The 5,985-nt window shown below is 37.5% G+C and overlaps 1 long non-coding RNA gene across 1 annotated transcript; it reads left to right on the plus strand.

Annotated features, from left to right (window-relative positions):
- The first annotated feature begins 204 nt into the window (after nucleotides 1–204).
- Nucleotides 205–4,115, plus strand: LOC107311457. Its single transcript, XR_001554076.1, has 3 exons — nucleotides 205–288; nucleotides 1,305–1,432; nucleotides 3,623–4,115. It is a non-coding gene; the product is annotated as an uncharacterized LOC107311457 (long non-coding RNA).
- Nucleotides 4,116–5,985: the final 1,870 nt, after the last annotated feature.

The following is a 5,985-nucleotide window of genomic DNA, read 5'->3' on the forward strand; positions in this document are numbered from 1 at the left end:
ACTTTATCTGGGCCAGTTTTTATCTTTTCTATTTATTTTATATATATACAAGGAAATGTAAATACCAACACACTGACTGCCACTATACTTTTTAGGTGCCTTTACCAGTCCACATCTTTTTGTCTTTCTTTTGTCACAATATCAGCTTGCACTGTGATGCTGCACCTGTCTCAGCATGTGCACATCTGATGGAATGTATATGGACACTGTGAAGGAGTAGCATAGGCAAAGGGTGATGTATGTTAAGTTGCTGCCTATTTTGTAAAGCAGTAATTTGAGAGGTTGGAGGTAAGGAAATACCTTTGTAAAAGAATTTCCTCTTGTCGAGCTTATTTCTTTGCTGGTGATCAGAGACTGAAATGTATTCAGAAATTGCACAGATATTTGTCCCTTGCCCCAGATAATGCTAGTCCTTGAGTGAAAGAACCAGTTTTAAGTGAAGTACAGGGCTTTGCTGGTAGTAATGATCTTGTAGTTTAAGTTGCTATAGTTAAGTGCTTCTGTGTCTATTTCAGGCATATGCAGTCCCATTGAAAACAGTGAACAAAGTCATGTTGCCACTTATTGGCATAAGTGCTTTTCAGAAGTAGAATGGATATTGGGAAAAACAAACAAAACTAATCTGCTATGTTTATACTTAGCCAACCTTTCTATGACAAATTCTTCCCGATATCCAATCAAAAACTCTGCTAGTGCTACTTGAGGCCATTTCCTCACTTCCTTTCATTTGTCATCTGTGAAAAGAGACCAGCCTTTTTCTTCATCATGACCTCATTTCAAGCAGTTATCAGCCTCCTCCAGACAAAACAGCCACTTCAACAGCTTCTCATTTACTTCTTTTTGAGTCCCTTCACCAGTTTTGTTGATCTCCCCTGTACATACTCAAGCAACACAATATCCTTCTTGTAGTTAGGTGTTCCAAACAGTACACAGCCTCACCAGGGCTGAGTACAGGGGGGTGATTACATCCCTGATTCTGCTGACTACACTACTTCTGATATAGTCAGGTCATACTGACCTTCTTGGCCACCTGGGCTCTGGGCTGGATCATGTTTAGCCAGCTGCCGATCAGCAGAGTGCCCAGTTTTTTATCTGCTGCACAACATTTCAGTCACTCTTTCCCAAGCATATATATACATCTGCACACTCCTATTTTAGAGTTTATTTAAAGCAGTGCTGGGAGAGGACTGTGGTCTGCTCAGGTTGCTTCTGAAATTTCACTTTGAGAATGTTTTCAGTTGTTGCTGTGAGGTGCCTCTCTGTTTCAAACCTTTATTTTCTTGATTTTCACTGTGTTTGGCTAGGATAAGAAGAAAAGCAGCTATGCGGCGGCATGAATTGTTATCACAGCAAAGCTTACTCCATTGGCTTTGTCATTTACATTTATTCCATTTCCAGTGGCTCATCCCTTCTGCAAACTCACAGTGAGTAGGTGAGGAGCTTATTTAATTCAACTTAGAGAAAGTCAAAAACAAGTTAACAAACAAGATGCTGACTTCAGGGCAGTCTGCAGAGAAGACACATTCCTTCTCTAGGAAAACTTGGTAGCTTTAAAATGCAGCCAGAGCTGGACAAAGCAAAAGCAGGTGCTCTGCACTGGAGGAATGGGGTGGGGGGAGACGGTGATTTATGTTTAGAAACTTTAAATGTTTCTTTCCAGACATAGGAATGTGGGGATTTTTTTCTAATTTTTTTTTTTTTTTTAAACATATACGTATTTAGTAAAAGGTTTCAGACAGGAAAATAAAAATCCTGTGGTTTCAAGAGGATTTTTTCCCCAACACATATTACAGTTGTGCAAGAGATCTTTATTTTGTCTCTTCAAAGTTTAGTTCTCATACTGACAATACTGTCTTCTTATTTCTTCATACTGTCTGCTCACTTTATAGCATCCTTCATGTTCTCCCATTTTCTTTGTAGACATGTGAGGGAAGAACAGGCATCTTATTGCTGGCTCAACAAGTCTAGCAATGTGTAGTTGCTGTGATCTACAAGTATTTGATCTGTGTGGATATTACTGTGAAAAGCTGCATCAAATTAGTGAGTGCTTTTTTTCCCCCTCAAGCATAAGGATGTTATTATTATTATATATATATATATATTTAAATAACACATTCCACAAGTAGGCCTCAATTCATTTGTATATATTTTACCTTTTATTATGTATACATACACATGGACAGACAGACACAAAACTTCTCTTCCTCCCCCTCTGTCTCATTTTCATGCTAGGCCGATATTTTAAAGAAAGTTATGTGAAAGATTAACCCCTTTATGAAGATCTGCACTTAACTGCTATAGAACTGCTATGGAGTATAACCTGCTGTGGCTTTGGGGGAAGAGTCTTGCATCTCTTTTTCAATGTTTCTTTATTCTGTTGAGTTGGTTCATTTATTGATTCATACAAAACATGGAGATGTTCTCAGAAACAGCTACTGCCTCCCCTGCTTTCCACTGTTGTGGATGCTTATTTTCCATTCCCTCATAAAGAGAAAGAGTGGGAGAAGTAGAAATTAGAGTCTCTTTTCTCTTCCCCAAACCCTCAGGAATTGGCTGTCTTAACATCAAAGAGATGAAAGTTGCATACAACTGTAGGGCAAGATAAGATGGTATACGATTAATGTTTCAAGATGGGATATAATTAACATTTCTTCTGCTTGAAGAACTCTCTTGCTCCTATAAACTTTTCCTACTATGACCACTAAGGCTGTCTTAACACTAGAACTTGAGGATGTCTGTAAGTCACTTTCTTTATGTAAGTGGAAAGCTGGATCCACATTGTCCTCTGCCCTCCCCACTAAAATTTATAGAAGTGCTGCTACCTACTCCTGTGTAATTATTAAATGCCATTCACCTGGCAGAAAGTATAGTCTGTAGCATAGTAATGTTGCATAGCACAATGCTAAGAAAGAGTTTTTGTTTTTGCTGATAATTCCCCAGATAGGACATTATTACGTAGTTCTCTGATTTCCATTGAATCCTCTTTTTCTATTTAATCACAGTTTCTCACTTGTGGCTTATTTTATACGTTCATTCAGTAAGACAAAGGGGCCATGAGAGCATGGCTTTCTGTTGAGTGAAGTCTATAAAATAACATGATTTCACCTGAATACGTATCTGAGCCAGTAAGGGACAGGGTGCCTTATTCCATTCAACAAATATCTTGGTGGAAAAAATGTTTTTTATGATTTTCGTTCCAAGTCTACACAAATGAAGTCTTCACTTCCTCATATGGTGTTTCTCAAACTATGAGGTTATAGAACATACCAAGTTTACTCAGGTAGAACATGACAGCCATCCAAAAATGACTGTACTTTTCCAGTAGGCTATATTCTATTAATGTGTCATTTAACCACTTCCATTGACTTATTTTTATCTCCTCTACATTTGTCTTTCTCCATCTCCTCATAATATCATTTTCTCCCCATGTTTTTGAATTTCTTATCTAGATCAATACCTTAGGGAAAGTTTTCATGGTTTTCCAGCTGAATTCAATCTGCACAGAGCCATTTGTGGCTTTTTTTGTTTTGTTTTGTTTTGGTTTGGTTTAGTTTTTTTGGTGCTGTGAATCTTACAGTTAGTCATATAAAGAGAAGTTTCTGTAATTCACCTTCTCTTTCAGTCATCATCATCGCTGCTGAGGATCCCGATTCCAGCTGTTCCTGGTGTCTAGGCAAGAAACTCCCAGGTAACAACCAGATGAATCTCAAAACTGCAGCAAACAGAAAAAGTTTTGTCAGGAAACCAGGAGGGAAATGTTTGTTGGGAGTAGAGAATTGTTTCTTCCTGAATGTGTCTTCTTGGGGTTTTTTGTTGTTGTTGGTTTTTTTGGTCAGCTTCTTCAAAATATGTACATATTTTTAAGAGGGTAACCAGGGTTTAGATATAACCAGTCACTACTTAATTGTTCTCAAACGTTGTATCTCAACCTAAAATGAATTGAATGACTGTACTTTATTTCACCTATTACAAATTTCTTTGTAGTCCCATATTATGTTATCCCTACAGCTATTAGATACAGTACCACTGTGATACTGCCCTCCTGATATAGCAGTGTACAGTGAAGTCAAACCTACTGTGTGGGTCATAATAAAAAAGATCTGTTTTTCTTTGGAGACAGTGACATCTGGAAACCTTGCCTCTCGTGTTACTGTAAGAAGGATCTCATCAGGGGAGAGCTGAAAAGCTGTTAGTGTCATTTCTGCATACCAGCTTTTTCCCAGCAGGAGAGTCCTCTCAAAGACAAACAATTTACATGTTTAATTAGAAGTGGAACAAATGCTACATCGCAGATGTGCACATCTAAAAAACATGATTTTATTCCATGGCAGACACACTCCTCTCATTCCACACACTTAATTTTTTATTTTTTATTTTTTTTTTAACAATTAACATTTAATTTTAATAAGATCTACCACCATGATATAGAGAACTGAGAGGAAACGGAATCAGGAGCAATAGTATAAATATAACTGCTAAGGAAAGAGGGCAAAGAAATAACACACAACCTGTCAGAACTTTGTGTTCTGCCTGTAAACCACTGAAGCAATCTCAGACTATTTCCTTTGCTAGGTTTGAGTGGTAGAAGAAAAGATTTTTTTTGACAAATCAGGTGCAAAGCAATTTGGCATCTGCAAGTAGCAATTCAAAGAGTGAATGTAAGAACAAAGACAGAGAATGTCATTACATTCATCACTCATGCAGAGAGTGAGGAAAAAGTGAAGGGAATTTTATTGCCATCATGTACAGTATCATTAACCACATGTCAGCTAAGACTGTTCTTTAAGCTAAATCCAAAAAGCTAGTCAGTGAAAAAAATGTGCTTGCACTGTGTGCTTTCTACTTCATCAGCCAAAGATGGCTGCACCTCCGGTAGTAGAACTCCTGTATGTTACCAAGAATGCTTCACATCTTTAATTCCTCCATCAGTCTATGTTTTCATATATGGATTTCTTTTTTCCTGCAAAGTTGTCAAGATTGTCCAAGATATCTCACACAAGCCAACCAGCATTTGACTAGCTAAGCCTACTTCCCATTCAATATATTCTCCACCACTTTCTTGGACTAAGAAAATATTTCTAATGGAATATATAAAAAAGCAGTTTCATATTTCTCATCTAAAATATTCCAGAAGGCTTTTTACAAACCATGACAGAGAAAGGAAATAGCTGATGGAGATATTTTTCTCAGTTGGATAACCACAATATGTAAACACAGGGTTATGATAAATATCAATATCATTTTAGTTTTCTTTGTACCCAGTTAGAATATGCATGACATAACACCCTATGAACTGCCATATTCTCACTATTTACAGCTTTTTAACTTTCTATTTTTTGTCAACTTTTAAAATCAGATGGACTTGAAAGAAGCAGAGTAGTTAGAATGTGAATTTTCTTCAGCGACTGTGTGACTGGCTAAAACTCAGAAAGAGGCAATATACTTTTGTGAAATATCTTTCAAATATCCTTCAACAGGCTATTTGGAATACAAGGAGCAGATATGGTCTTACATTTCCATGCAAATCCTCAGAACATACAGAGCCTAGGAGAACATCAAAACTTACACTTTATGTCATACATACTTCATTTTCTCAAAACAAGGAAATGCAAATAAGCTACCCACACTCTTTTGCCTCTGCAGCACCCTCTTGTGCTGTATGTCTTCTCCTGTCCTTGCTCCTATTCCCAGTCCTTTACTCTGACCCACAAAATCTGAGAAGCAATTTAGGGTGTTATGAAGAGAATTATCCTAAATGTCTAGGCTCATTCCTGGAAAGGCTGAGCCAAGCCAAGCCTATGCAGTCCATGTCAACCTTATGCAAAATGAAGGGTCATGAAAGTCTGCATGAGGCTTCACAGATATAGAAATGGGGGCACTTTGGAACTGTCTGCTTACATGATCTTGAAGCTGAAGTAATAACACTGTATTGCAAACTCAAGAGGCTGACAATTTTCTGAACAAAGTTAATGTGAATTTTGGAGT

This window comes from Coturnix japonica, chromosome 3 (assembly GCF_001577835.2).
Source record: "Coturnix japonica isolate 7356 chromosome 3, Coturnix japonica 2.1, whole genome shotgun sequence".
Taxonomy (NCBI): Eukaryota; Metazoa; Chordata; class Aves; order Galliformes; family Phasianidae; genus Coturnix; species Coturnix japonica.